Raw genomic sequence first — 14,045 nt, 5'->3', positions numbered from 1 at the left:
TTTATAACTCCTTTCAAGCTAGAAACTTAGGTCTATTTTTCCTGGGGAATTTTCTTGAATGATTTAATTTATGATATCCTTCCCTCTGTTTTTTCTCTCTGGAGCACTTATGCAAATTATCTTAATATTCGGATGCTACTTTACTTATATGTCACTCAATTTTTTAACTTTTTTCTTTTCTATTTTCCATCTCTTTATCATTCATCTTTCCATCTCTGTAATTTCTTCATGATTTTCTCAAGTGTATCTTCCATACATCCTATTGATTTAAAAAATATTTCTGTTGTTACTTTTTTAATTTCTAAGAGCTTTCTTATTAGCACCATACTTCATGGATGTAATATCTCCTCTTAATGCTCTGGGGATAGTAACTATAGATTGTTTTTAAGCTTTTTTTCTCTAAGCCTTTTTTAAAGTTATTTTTTCCCAGTTTTCGTCTTTATCTTTCTTGTTAACCGATTTCTTCAAACGTTGATTGATCTTTGGTTGTCTGCTAGAAATTAAAAGTGAGCCTAAAGCTCTTATCGACTGTGTGGACCTTTGAGCCTCACTGTAGGGTGATTTGATGCTTATGTCCTTGTTACCTTGTTCTCTGAGGTTACCTGGAGTTTTCCCAGCTTGATTCCTGCTGGGGAAATGGAGGTCTGGCTCCCAGGGTTGTGGAAAAGTAGGACCAAGGGCTGAAGGTTTTAGCACTTAGAACAAAACATTTTAAATGCATTTGGTACCTTAATTACCCTTTATATGTGGTACATGGTTCCTCAGTTATCTGAAATCCGGTTTGGCTCATTCAAGATGAAACTCTAGGATGCTGCTGGTATTGGGAAAAGCCAGTCATCTAGGAGCATGCTGTGGGGAAAAGGGTCTAACTGCAACTTAAACAACTATAATACATTTTTTCCTTATTTTAATTTCTCTGTCTCCACTGCTCACTCATAGTTCTAGAAGTAGTTGGAATTTACAGTGTAAATTAGGGTGCTGATTAGCTTTCTCCACTGCTGACTTCAGATTCTCCTGCCTTGGGTCTGGAAGCCAATTTATCTTCATGATCTGTTTTCATCTTCTAAACTGTGTTTCTCCAGTAACTCCCATCCTGGTTGATTTATGTCTTTAACAAAAATTCCTTTATTGTAATTGAATGGGGTTGGATAAAGAAGGGAAATTATGTGCTGTATTAAATCTGCCATCTTAATGGGGAAACCCATTAGTGGCTATTTTGCACGGTGGGTTTATGTCTGATTTTCATTTGTATATCTATGTTACAACTTTTTAATGCTTATTAGTGTCTTACTTTGGTGGAAAACAAAACACAATTCAATAACTATTTTGAAAATTATAAAAAAAATTCTTGCTCCCCCAAATGAAAATTACTCGAAGTAAAGTGAACAGAGTTACATGTAATGAAAGAGTGGAGTTATTACATGATCACTGTGAGCTGAGGAAGAAATGATTGGAGGGGCCAACTTTTATAGCAACCACTAGATGGCACTATTGGCCAAGGTCAGCTTGGTTGTGGTTTGGGTTTCAGAGAGGTAAGGTGCTGTTTTAAGGAGTGAAAGGATTGAGGGCATTCTCTATCCACAACCTTTCTACGTGTGGTCTTTATATAAGTTTGGCATGCTTTCATTTGATATACTTTGTCCATTCAAGATAAGAATGAGTTTTGGTGGCATTTTTCAATTGTTGCTTGTATCAGCTACTCTGAGATTTTGCCTTGACGATAAAGGGGTCAAGTTTATTTAAATGATATATTCAGCAGGAACTCTATTAAATGCTTTGAGAGAGCGTACTTTTGATAATCATGGTGATAATGAATGCAGGAGAAAAAACTGTTAAGATCAGCCCCCAGTTCTAAACTCTCCCTGGTGAAAGTGTGTTTTTCTCTTTCTTAACATTTTATCTATTTCTGCTATGGATACCAGGTGGCTCTTGAATTACCCAATAACTGCAAAACATAGCAGGTGAAGGGGGGGAAAAAAAAGCAATGCTGCTAGCTGGTGCTAAATATGACCTGACGGTTACATCCTTAAAGTAAAAGAAATACCTCGGGGTTGGGAACCCAACTGTTAACTATTTTTATGGGTCTCTCTTTCTCTCTCTTTTGAACAGCTCTTTATTTAAAAAAAAAAAAAAAAAAAAAGCACATTTTAAGGCAGTTCTTGATCATTTTTTACCAATTTTCATCTGGTTAAATATGGATGTACTTAACTGTAGCTTATGTTAAATGTATATAAATCTATACATGGTCTCTGAAAGGACTCGATCTCTGTGTGAAAAAGGTATGGCTGAGGTTCTGTTTTATAGAAGTTGATTACAATATGTTCCATGCAGAATAATGGAATTCTCTGAATCTCAACAATTTAAAAATTTTACTTTTTTTTTTTTAAGATTTTATTTATTTATTTGACAAAGAAAGAGATCACAAGTAGGCAGGAGGCAGGCAGAGAGAGGTGGGGGAAGCAGGCTCCCTGCTGAGCAGAGAGCCTAATGTGGGGCTGGATCCCAGAACCCTGAGATCGTGACCTGAGCCGAAGGCAGAGGGTTAACCCACTGAGCCACCCAGGTGCCCCTAAAAATTTTACTATTTTTGCTTTCTTTCCACCATCATATTCTTTGTGGGATCATAAGCAATGCAGCTAGGAGTAACCAATTAGCTAAAAGGTATTTAAAGCAGGTTCCGAGAGTGCAGGTAACACTGAGATGCAGAAAGGACAAATAGGTCTAGAAATACACAGACCACACAGCATATAAAGGAATGATAAAGAATTGACAAATCTGGACAGAAATTATACAGTTTAGGGAAACTGTGATTTTATTACTTTATCTTTTTCCTGTTGACCTTCTTTTTCACATTTATAGTGGCAATTAAATAGGAATGAAATGTTGGTTTGAGGCTAACTCCCCAAAATGAGTTAGATTGAATGGATAAGGTAAAGATGTAGTTCTTAATTATTTTTTGATGAAGCTTAAAGGAGGTAGGAATCAGGAAAAGGAATGGAAACAACATATTTGGCTTCTGGTGTCATGTGTAGTTTATTTGCAGATTATGCAGTTGTGGCTCAAGGTACAGAATTTTCTTTCCTAAATTATCACTACCACTTGGCAGATGTGCTTCATGACTGGAAAATAGCCATGGAAAAAAATTAATATACAGATGTGTAGAGTGGATTTGTACCTAAGTAAATCCATGAATCTGTGGGTGGAGCAATGGTGGGTCTCATCTGATTGATTCATGATTTTTCTGACTTTTTCTCCCTATGTTGCTCATGTTTTTATCTTATTCTGTCTGAGAGAATATTTAAAATTTATTTCTCAAACATTCTATGGAAACTACCCTTTATTTTAGAGAGAGAGCAGGCAGGGGAGGGGCAGAGCGAGAAGTAGAGAGAGTATCTTAAGCAGGCTCCATGCTCAGTGTGGAGCCTGTATGTGAGGCTCGATCTCACTATCCTGCAATCATGACCTGAGCTGAAATCAAGTCAGACACTTAACTGATGGAGCTGCCCAGGCATCCCCGGACTTTCTCCTCTACAGCCAGTTTGGTTGCCTTCTTGCTTCTCTGCAGACAATTGCCACTCCTCTATCTGCTTTTCATCTTCTGTATCACCGTGGACGTGTCTTGCCTGTGGTCATTTCATCTTCTATTCTCTGTTTTTAAGGGTTCGTACCTTTTATAATCTTCTGTCATTTTTGAGGTGTATCAAACTTCCGTTTTTAGCTAGAAATCCTCATCTACTTTATAGATAAGAGATCTCAGATGCGGCGAAATTACATGTCTTGCCCAAAGTTATAAAGACAATTAGTGGCAGAAACGAACCTTTGTTTAAGAACAGAAACAATTCTAGTAATATAAAGAAAATGGAATTTCAAAGTTGAATTAGCACAGAAAACCACATTAGTTCCTCGTGATAGATTTAGGGTATTGTTTTCCTAATCAGGAGATTTTTAGAGCTGACTTTTTTGTTATCATTTCAAAGACATGAATGTCACCGTGTCTCACAGAACCATTGTGAGAGTTAATAGATGAAAGTTTCTTTGAAAGGCTTCCAGTGCCTCTATAGAAATAGGAGAAGCACAGTATTACTTAGCCAATGCTGGCAATATCCTCTCAATGCTCAGTTGGAAAATAGTCAGAAAATGTGAACTAGGTATGGACAAGAAGTAACTTGGAATTCAATTTGATCAATTACTAGAACATTATTCAGTAGGCTGTGTTCTACGTTTTCAAGCCCAGGATTGACCAGATTCTCTGTTCCATAATTCAGTAAATAAACGAAGGCTTCACTGGAGAGAAAGTAAGCCATAAATAAGGATAGGAACAATAAAGTATTCCTAGGCATCTATTCATTTTGGTGTCTAAAATAGAATTTCCAGGCAGACAATGCAATTATAATTGGTAAGGGGATATAGAATCCTATACTAAGAATGCTAACTAGGTTTCCTCTGTACTGTGTGCATTTTAGCCTTCCTAGAAAGTGAGAAAAATGAAACTTGTGTCTTTATTTGTCTAGAGATTTGTACAAAAATGGGAAATGGAGCCAAACATAGAAGTAGTTCTCATATCTTAGGCCTAGAGGGAGAGAAAGGGGACAGGGGGAGGGAGAGAAGGGGTGAGGAGGAGAGAGTAGGGGAAGATGGGGTTGGGGGGCGTGGAGAGGCAACTACTGAAGGATCTCTATGAGTGGAAAATAGTTCATTAATTTGTAAACCTTTGGCTTTGCAAGTCAACATCGCTGTCTTAATTAGTGATAGTGATTCATTCTCAAAAAGAGGTTTATTCCCTCTTCCTTTCCCTTCTCGATGAGCATTCTCACATTCTCTAAACCTATTTTCTGCTAGAGGAGGTCACAGTTCATAGCACAGCTAATCATTCATGGCAGGGAAGAAGAAAGTACGAGAGTTCTTCTGAGCTAAGTTATTTTAGTGTCTGGCTAAGCACATATTCCTTAGATATGGCCAGAGATTACCATTAGTCACATATTCCAGAAAGGATTAGTACTATACATGATTCTAAGGTTCACATTTATTTATATTTAAATTAAGACTTGACTCTGCTTTTTTGTTTAACTGTAGCCTGCCCTTTTCTCACTTAATAGTTGAGAAGAAGAGAATATGTATCTGCTGAGAGAGGAAGGAAAATAAATTTACTGAAATCTTGTTTTTACTCTCTGTGCTGATTTGGATTTCTTCGTGGAAATAGAGTTACATGGTGGAACTGTGCTTAGAAGTGGGGTGTGATAGGATACAGGACACATGATCCCCCAAATAGAGCACCTTGGCACATTGAATATTATTAAGCTGAAGGAGTTTGAGAAAATGGCAGAAGCCACCATTTCCTCCTGAAATGGGTCATAAACCCTCATGTGAGAGGTGCCTACTCCATGCCTGGAAGAAAGGAGCATTCTTATCTCCAAGATAGAGGGACACCAAGAAGGAAGAATTTGAATAAATAAACCTGGCTAAGTTTCCTCCAGTTCACTGCACTTACCTCACATTCTCTATCGTACCTATCTATATGACTGTCTACTCTCTGTCAAACTTGGCAAAAAAACCCCTCAGGTTTAACTATCTCTTCAGGTCTTCATTTCCTTATGAAGGCTCTCATGAATGTGACTCATGTCAACTAAGTATATATGCCTTTCTCCTGTTCATCTGTCTTTTCCAGTTTAATTTTCAGACCCAGCCAGGGACCCTAAGACGGTTCAGGAAAACTTTACCCTCCCCCGTAAATGGATCTTTGAGTCAGGGCATACTTGGACCTTCACAGATGCCAGAGTTTCTGGCTAAGGAGGAAAGCAAAAAAACAAAAAACAAAAAACAAAAGCAAAAACAAAAAACCACAGAAAAGGAATGCCCAACTTTAAACCATTTTCTACAAAACTAGCCATTCTTTGACTTGCCTTGTCTCACGGACAGGCTGAGCAAGAACAATGAGCCCTTATGCTTGTAGATGAATGGAATTCTCGGAGAAGCTGTTTTTCCTATGCACATTGTAAGATCAGGAATGCAAGAATATCCCATTACTTACCTGTTAGTCTTTAAAAAAATTTTTTTTTTAATTTTTTTATTTTTTATAATCATATAATATATTTTTATCCCCTGGGGTGGAGGTATGTGAATTGCCAGGTTTACACACTTCACATCACTCACCATAGCACATACCCTCCCCAATGTCCATAACCCCACCCCTCTTCTCCCAATGCCCCTCCCCCCAGCAACCCTCAGTTTGTTTTGTGAGATTAAGAGTCACTTATGGTTTGTCTCCCTCCCAATCCCATCTTGTTTCATTTATTCTTCTCTTACCCCCTAAACCCCCCATGTTGCATCACCACTTCCTCATATCAGGGAGATCATATAATAGTTGTCTTTCTCCGCTTGACTTATTTCGCTAAGCATGATACGCTCTAATTCCATCCATGTCGTTGCAAATGGCAAGATTTCATTTCTTTTGATGGCTGCATAGTATATATACACAATGGAATACTATGCAGCTACCTGTTAGTCTTTAACAACTGCTCTCCCACTTTCAATGGCCCAAGATATCCATGTTTAAGTTAAAGAAGCTAGTTTGATGTAGGTAGATAATTTTCCTTATGGCCTTCCTATGTATGCAGGCTCTCTAGATAAGGGTGCTAAAAACTCATATTCATTGAGTGCTCATCATATGCCATGGACTTTTCTAAGGCCCCTGTTTCCCATGACAACTCTATGAAATACATGTCCAGATAATTGCCATTTCACAGACAGGAAATGGAGGCCAAGAAAATTCACTTGCTTGCCCCAGATCCCACAGCAAGGATATGGTGGAGAACAGATTGGAATCCAAGCAGAATGGCTCTAGAAACTCTCCTATTGACCTCTCTCCATCTAGCCTTGTTAAAGAATGGAAGACCCAAGCTCTATTCTCCCATATGCCCTGTGTTTTAGTCAACCTGGCTCAGGTGTTCTTCATGGACACAGCTTAAGATTTCTCAACTCTGTGCTTTGACTCATGTTTCTCTCTGCTCAAAATACCTTTCTTTTCGAATACTCGATTTCCTTCTGTTTGGTTAACTCCCCTTCCCTCCCCAGTCAAACAATATCCAGTTCAAGAAGCTTTTCTAAGACCCTTAGTAGGAATTAATCTCTCTCTTTTTTGAACTTCTGAGATGTTTTCTATTTTCCTCCCTCGTAGTACCTATTGCTCTGTGTTGTTTATTCTTCCCTCCCCATTAAATTGTACATTACTTGGAAACAGAGGTATTTGTCTATCACTTTGCATTCCTGGCCTAGGCCATGCCCATAGTACTTGCTTACAAGTTTGTTTAATTAATATCACGGAGAGACATATCCAAATTGTGCTTATTTTGCTATGCAGAAAATCGAAGCCATGGGCAGTGATTCACATACAACCTCTTGTGTCTGTGTTTTCACACAGGATTGCCTCCCAGGCAGCTGTCTCCTTGGGTCACTGACTTTCCAAAAGATGACCACGATATACAGTCACAGGCCTAACGTTGATTTAATGACAGATACTATATTTTCGGAGATGGTTACACAAGGCAAGAGATAACAGGGATTAGACAGAGATCTATGGCTTCTCCAGTCTTAAAAGCTGGCTCTGATGATGAAACCCTGGTGAAGGTGAGCCTGGCCCTTCTCCGTTGTTTGCTACTTTGTATTCAATCCCTGTTTTTAACGTGAATATTCTGGCTTTTAAAAAAATTTTATTTGCATGCCCTTTTCAAATCTCTTCTCTCTCCCATTTTCTCATAAAAATTTTATTTTCATTCTAATTAACTTTCCTCCAGATCCCTAGTGTTTATTCAAAGGTCTGCTGCTTTAGGACTATTTCATCTTTCCATCATCCTGGGGACATTTTCGGTCTTTGGTTTCCCTCTTGGTTCAGTTGGTCTTTTGTTGCTCTGATTTCTTTTCCTTTTTCTTTCTCTCTCTCTCTTTTTTTTTTCATACTGCAGCCTGAGTCAATAATGGAAACACTTTCTTCTTTGCAGCTTCCCTTAGAAAAACATTTCCCTGTGCGAATATGAATAGGGTCTGTAAAGAAAAACCTGTGACTTCAAAACATTCGGGCAAATTAACAGGAGAGAGCTGTTTAAGTTGGTGATCAGGAAGGCAGGCCACAAGATATTCTGAAAAACATGCAGTCATTTTGAAGCAAGTTCCCAATTTGTGACAAATGACACTGAAGGAAGGAGGAGAGAGGGTACTTAACTCTTAAGGCTGAATGTCTTTTCAAACCATCAAAAATAATGATAGACATCCAGTCCAGTCTCTGGAAAAGAGATTATTTTGCTGTGCAATGCACTGTATTTTTGTCAAGCGCTCTAAGCCTTCAATGGTTTTAGAAAGTATTGGTGCTTTGGGGAAATTTGTTTTGAATGGCTGTGCTAAAAAAAAGAATTCGTAAAACCAGTTTCTTCTTTAATCAGGTCACTTTTATTCCATGAATAAGTGAGTAAGTTTCACCTGGGGGTAAGGTTACTTCATTTTCCATGATGGTAGAATCCCTTCATGACTTGCTTATTATCACATGAAATTTGGCTATGGTACACTCCAAAACACCTGCCTAAAACAAATCAGTCTCAAATCATAGAAAGCTGATGTCATAGGCCTGGCTGCTAATTGTTCCCCATTAGGATTCATTATACAGAGATATTTAGGAAGAGTCATGAATTCCATTGCTTCAGAGTTGACTTTCTCTGGCCTTGTTCTTCAGGGCCTTCTCTATGGGCTGTGCTGATACCCAGTGACATGTGGGAGTCTTGCCAAGCATGATCAGTGACGTTTGAGAAGGAAGGAAACTTTCCTTCATTATTTTCACAGGAATTCTTCAGAGAAGTTGGCAAGTGTAACATCCCTACATATGCCTCTTGGCATTGCCAACTATATTTTTAAATTATATATATACAAATTAGTAAACTGTTACCAAGCGATGGAGTTCCCATGCCGCAGAGTACATGCTGAAGTGTACTAGAAGTGGGAAATCTCCATGCATGTTATGGGGCGTCTATCAAAAGGGGTTTAATTCCAACAGATAGGAAAAGAAGAGAGTAGCCAAGTAATAGAATGAGGCCAGTTAGCGTCGTTAGATAGAGGCTTCCAGTGAAGTGGAAGATTTGCAGGAGTGATGGTAATATTTTCAGTGAAGACAGCGAAGCCAGTGATAACTAGGGATCTGGCAGGAAATAAGTAAAGAAGTCCAAATGAGGCGATGAAGAGATACAGTGGTGCAGGGCTTTTGACTCTGGGGTGTCTGGCTTGGTTAACTAGAGAGGCTGAGTAGCAGGTACACATCACAAATACTGGGTTCAGAATTAAATTTCCATGTGGTTGACTAGAACCCTTTTCAGGGTCTGGGAACTGAGGGAGCTACTTTGTAACAAGAGACTTTGATGCATTTGATCTCATTTCAACTGAAGAGGTTATCGTAGTGGAATAAAACTCTAAACCTTTGTAAAGTGATTTGGTTGGTAACTTTTATTGATTTTTAAAAAAATCATCCATTTTTAGGATTTTATTTTGTGATGAGTGTTATAGAATTTGGAGAACCTCATCATCCAGATATGAAAATTGTTTCTCTAGTATTAAAAATTTGTTCTTGTATGTCTATGTGTAGGTATTTTATAGATTTTATTAATTATTCTTTAAATCTTACCATACGTAGATCTATAAGTTGGTTTTGACTTTTCGGATATTATAAATGTGCTGGCATAAGCAACATTTTGTATAAAGCTTTGTCTGTATTAAAATGATTTCTTCAGGCAAGAGAATTATAAATAGGATCATTGGTTTAAAGGCTATAAGCAGTTTCAGGCTCTTGATGAATATTGTTATTTTTTTTTCCCTCAGAAAGAGTAAATTAATTTACACTTCTATCATCAAAAGAGAATTGCCCACTTCACTGTACCCTTATCAGCATTAGGCATTGTCTTCTTTTTTAATCTGTGCTGATTTAGTTGTTTCTCTTTTAATTTGCATTTTGGGTCATTACTTAGATTGAACATTTTTATATATGTTTATTATCTGCTTATATTTCTTTTTTGAAAAGTTAGTTATAGTCTCTGTTAAAATGTGGAAAAAATATCCTTGTACATTTTATCTGATCATTAACAGATCTTGGAATTCTTTTTTTTTTTTTTTAAGAACAAGAAGACCAATTCTTTTTTTTTTTTTTTTTAAAGATTTTATTTATTTATTTGACAGAGAGAGATCACAAGTAGGCACAGAGGCAGGCAGAGAGAGAGAAAGGGGAGGAAGCAGGCCCCCCGTTGAGCAGAGAGCCCGATGTGGGACTCGATCCCAGGACCCTGAGATCATGACCCGAGCCGAAGGCAGTGACTCAACCCACTGAGCCACCCAGGTGCCCCAAGAAGACCAATTCTTATAACGATTCTGCAGATCTTTGTATAAGGAGATAGAATGCTTCCTTATTTCTGACTGATGTTACTTCAACTCCTAACTCCTAAAAGATATCTCTGGGGTGGTCAAAGGCATGTGTTAAATGCCTGCTTTCATATGGCATGGCATTAGGGGAAAATAAAAGCACTTTGTCCAGCCACATGCCCTGTGAATTACCAAGCTAATAGCTAGTGAATTACTGCATTTATTTTGAAAAGTCGTTACTCAGTGACCAGTATGTGGAGATATTAATTACTACTTTGGTCACCTTGGGATTCAAGAAATTTCCCTTGCTTATTTTTCTTTCCACTTCTCAGTTTTGCCACACACTATCCTCTGATAGGCAGGTGCGAGCCGGAAGACGGTTGCCAGGCATCCACAATTACGTGTCAATCACTCTCCCACCTAAAGATATATTCCTCACCACCCAGAATGAATCAGAAACAAGAGCTTTAAATGAAAGAGAATCCTTTGTTTTTAACTTTGACAACACTTCCCCTTAAACAGTCCTCAGTACCTGCAGGGCTGCATACCTTTCTGGATTATTAGAATGTTACTGAGGTTCCAGCCCCTTGACTTTGGGCTGAAAGCTTCTTCAACCTTGAACTGAAAACTTCCTCTGGGTTGTTGGCTCAGTGACTGTCTTTGCAAAGCCATCCAAGCGGGGCTGCCACATGGGAGCTATTTTAAGGTTTCTCGTGGAGCCCAAGATGTATTTCTGTGCTCTACCAGACGTCCCTCAAAACTTCTGTGTCTGTGGCCAGACAGGTCACCCTGCACCTGGGCTCCCATTTTGTTAGTGGAGCAAACAGAGATGCCAGCCACCCTGAGGTGGGCAACCAGGACTGCAATCCCAAGGAGAGACACACTGGGCCAGATCACACCATGCTCTGACTTTTGGTGACTACTGCATGACTTCAGCCACTTTCTTTAGCCTTGCTTTCCTTATCTGCAAAATAAGGGAGTGGGAGCAGATGGTCACACAAATTTCTCCCATCTGTACGGATGAATGAATCTGATTCTGCTAGCCTCTGTAGACTTGATCTTTTTTTTTTTTTTAAACTTCTAATCCTTTTACTCCAGAACATTAATCAATTATTTTAAGAATCATTTTAGACTCTCCCCCACCCCACATGCTAACCATGAATATCAGTCAGGTGTTTACTTTTTTTTCTCCCCAAACTACAGGGATAAAGTTTCTTAAATACGTAAAGAATCAAAGGGGCCCCGTAGCCATCATAAATGGTGTGGTCTGGGTTGTCAGGTTTCATCTGTGAGGCTCGACCCTGGGTCATGGTAGGACCACAGCAGTAAACACAGCCAGAGGAAGTTAAGGTATAAAGGGACTGCAGCTCGTGCGGAGAAAATCAGAAGAAACTCTTTTCTGATTCAGACGAGACAGATTTTGCATCATGAGGCGAGATATATTCTGGAAGACGGTAAAGCTCTCCTCCACAAAGTTGCCAAGAAAGTAGACGTGGAGACACAGAAGAAAAGCTAGAAACTAGGGCAGTACTGGGGAGCTTAAGTCAGCGTCACTAGGAGTTGATTCCCAATGAAGTAGGAGAACATTTGAAATATGTAACTGTTTGATGCATTTTTCACTGGTTTATCTAAGGTGGGGTTTGGTTTATGTATCAAACTCCACTGAAAGGGGTCTATTTAAATAGAGTTGGACTTCAGAAATGTAAACTTGGGTGTAACCAACTGTACATCTGAAGTTCCTTCAGTGACCAAGAGATAGTAGTTCTCCCAACCAGGGACCCCGCTTAAACCGGGACTGCAAAGACAGCCCTGGGAATCTATCTGTGTGCACACTGACTAGGTTTATCTTGTCAAGGCAATATTTGGAAAATTGACCAACTCTGAATAGGTATCCAAAGTGTAAACTCTTTAATGGATAAATGGACGTTTCTTTTATCTGTGTTTTTTTTTTTTTTCTTTTAACATGTATCTATTGCCCAGATTGTGAATGAGCACGAGCTGCGGTCTCTTTGCATTAAAATGAACGCTGAGAAATCCACAGAAGTCAGAGGAAAATGGAGAGTTCAGGAACCAAAAGAACAAATAGGATAAACCTTTGGGAAACCTACTGTTTGCAATGAGCTGGTAAAAGTGGGGAGAGCTTCCAAGGATGAAGGGCGGCAGAAGGCAGGAGCCAGATGAGGGAGGGGAAGCTTCTTTTGTTCTCTTTTTACTTTCCCTGCATTTCCTTGAGCCCAGGGCTACTCTTCACTGGAGTCTGAGGCTGACACAGACACGGGTGCCCCTGGCCCCCAGTCAAGTAGAAGGGCAGATACAAGCTCTGCTGGTTGAGAAGTTGATGAAAGCAGATACTGGGGACTGGCATCATTTACACTCACTCACTAACATGTATGATGGCTGATGCTGGCTGTCAGCTGGTCCCTTAGCCGGGACTGTTGGCTGGAATGCCAGCATGTAGGCTGACATGTGACATGGTGACTGGGCTCTGAGAGAGAGAGAGAAAGAGAGAGAGAGAGAGAGAGAGAGAGAGAGATGCAGGCAGAAAGTGTATTACCTCTTATGGAAGTCAGACATTCTGTTTCATTCTATTTGGCAAGGCGGTCACAAAGTTCTGTCCTGGTTCCGGAGGCTGGGCTATAGCTTATATCTCTTGATGGGAGAGGGACAAAGGGTCGATAAGAGTATGTAGAACTGGAAATATTGTTGCAGACATTTTGGGAAAATAAACTCGTCATATAAAAGAACTAAATGAGGACCAGAAACTGGACAACAAATGTTATCTGTATTGTGTGATTTGAACCAGTGGAGGAAAAATTTAAATTTAAATTCAAGCACTACAGCCTGCCAGAAGTCTATTTAGACAAGGGATTCAGGCATCTCCTAGGAGAGAACTCATTCCAAGGGGAGAACATCGGAGAGACAAAACTTTGTTCAGGAATAAACAACTCTCTTCAGTGATTAAAAACTGATTTTGAATGTAGTTTCATGGATTGCTCTTGTCAAGGATGACTCAGGGATGAAGCTTTCGAAAAGGAAAACAAACAAACAAACCTTACCCGTTAAGATCGCAAGTCCAGGCTTTCAAAGGACCGGCTCATAAACTTAAAAATATAGCAAGTATTTCAAGAAAAAAAAAAATCCCCCAAGATTACCGAGGTAACCAGGTTTATTAGCTTTTGTCAATATGCTATGTGACTACTATAAAATCTAATGGCTTCACAAGCAAATAAGCGGGTCACCTGGGGCTTCGTAGTTCTAGTTTGGGTTTGGCTGGTGACTCCAAGCTTCAGTAAGGGCTCGTCTGTTGCAGGTGTCTCCCACCCTGTCTTCTTGGGGCCAGTAGACCCGCCGGGACATGCCGAGTCAGGTGATGACAGAAGTTCAGAGGTGAGTGAATAGCAGTGATGTCTGCTGAGGACTGGCGTCTAAGCTCACAAGCTGTCCGTTCCAACTCATTGGTCAGAGCAAGCTATGGGGCCGTGCCAGACGTCAGGGTGCGGGAGGGGGTACCCTCATCTTCAGTGGTGGAAATGCAAACCAGGGAGAGTAGTAGAAATGAAACCAGTAATACATTTACCACACTGACCATTCATGGAAAACAGTATTTTTTTTCCCACATGATTTCTGAGTCCACAAATGTTGCTATGTGTTTACGCACA

At 39.5% G+C, this 14,045-nt stretch overlaps 1 protein-coding gene across 1 annotated transcript in view; it reads left to right on the top strand.

The window, feature by feature from the left end:
* The window catches only part of LOC309866700 (uncharacterized protein), a 200,931-nt gene extending 187,158 nt beyond the window's left edge, over positions 1-13,773 (top strand). The window contains exons 4-5 of the transcript XR_014312759.1: positions 7,418-7,623; positions 13,697-13,773. The gene's annotated coding sequence lies outside the window, so the exon portion shown is untranslated. The remainder of the gene's footprint in view (positions 1-7,417; positions 7,624-13,696) is intronic.
* Positions 13,774-14,045: the final 272 nt, after the last annotated feature.

This window comes from Mustela nivalis, assembly GCF_964662115.1.
Source record: "Mustela nivalis genome assembly, chromosome: 6".
In the NCBI taxonomy this organism is placed as follows: domain Eukaryota; kingdom Metazoa; phylum Chordata; class Mammalia; order Carnivora; family Mustelidae; genus Mustela; species Mustela nivalis.
Note: the sequence above shows the minus strand (reverse complement) of the source record. Positions and strands in the feature narration are given on the sequence as shown.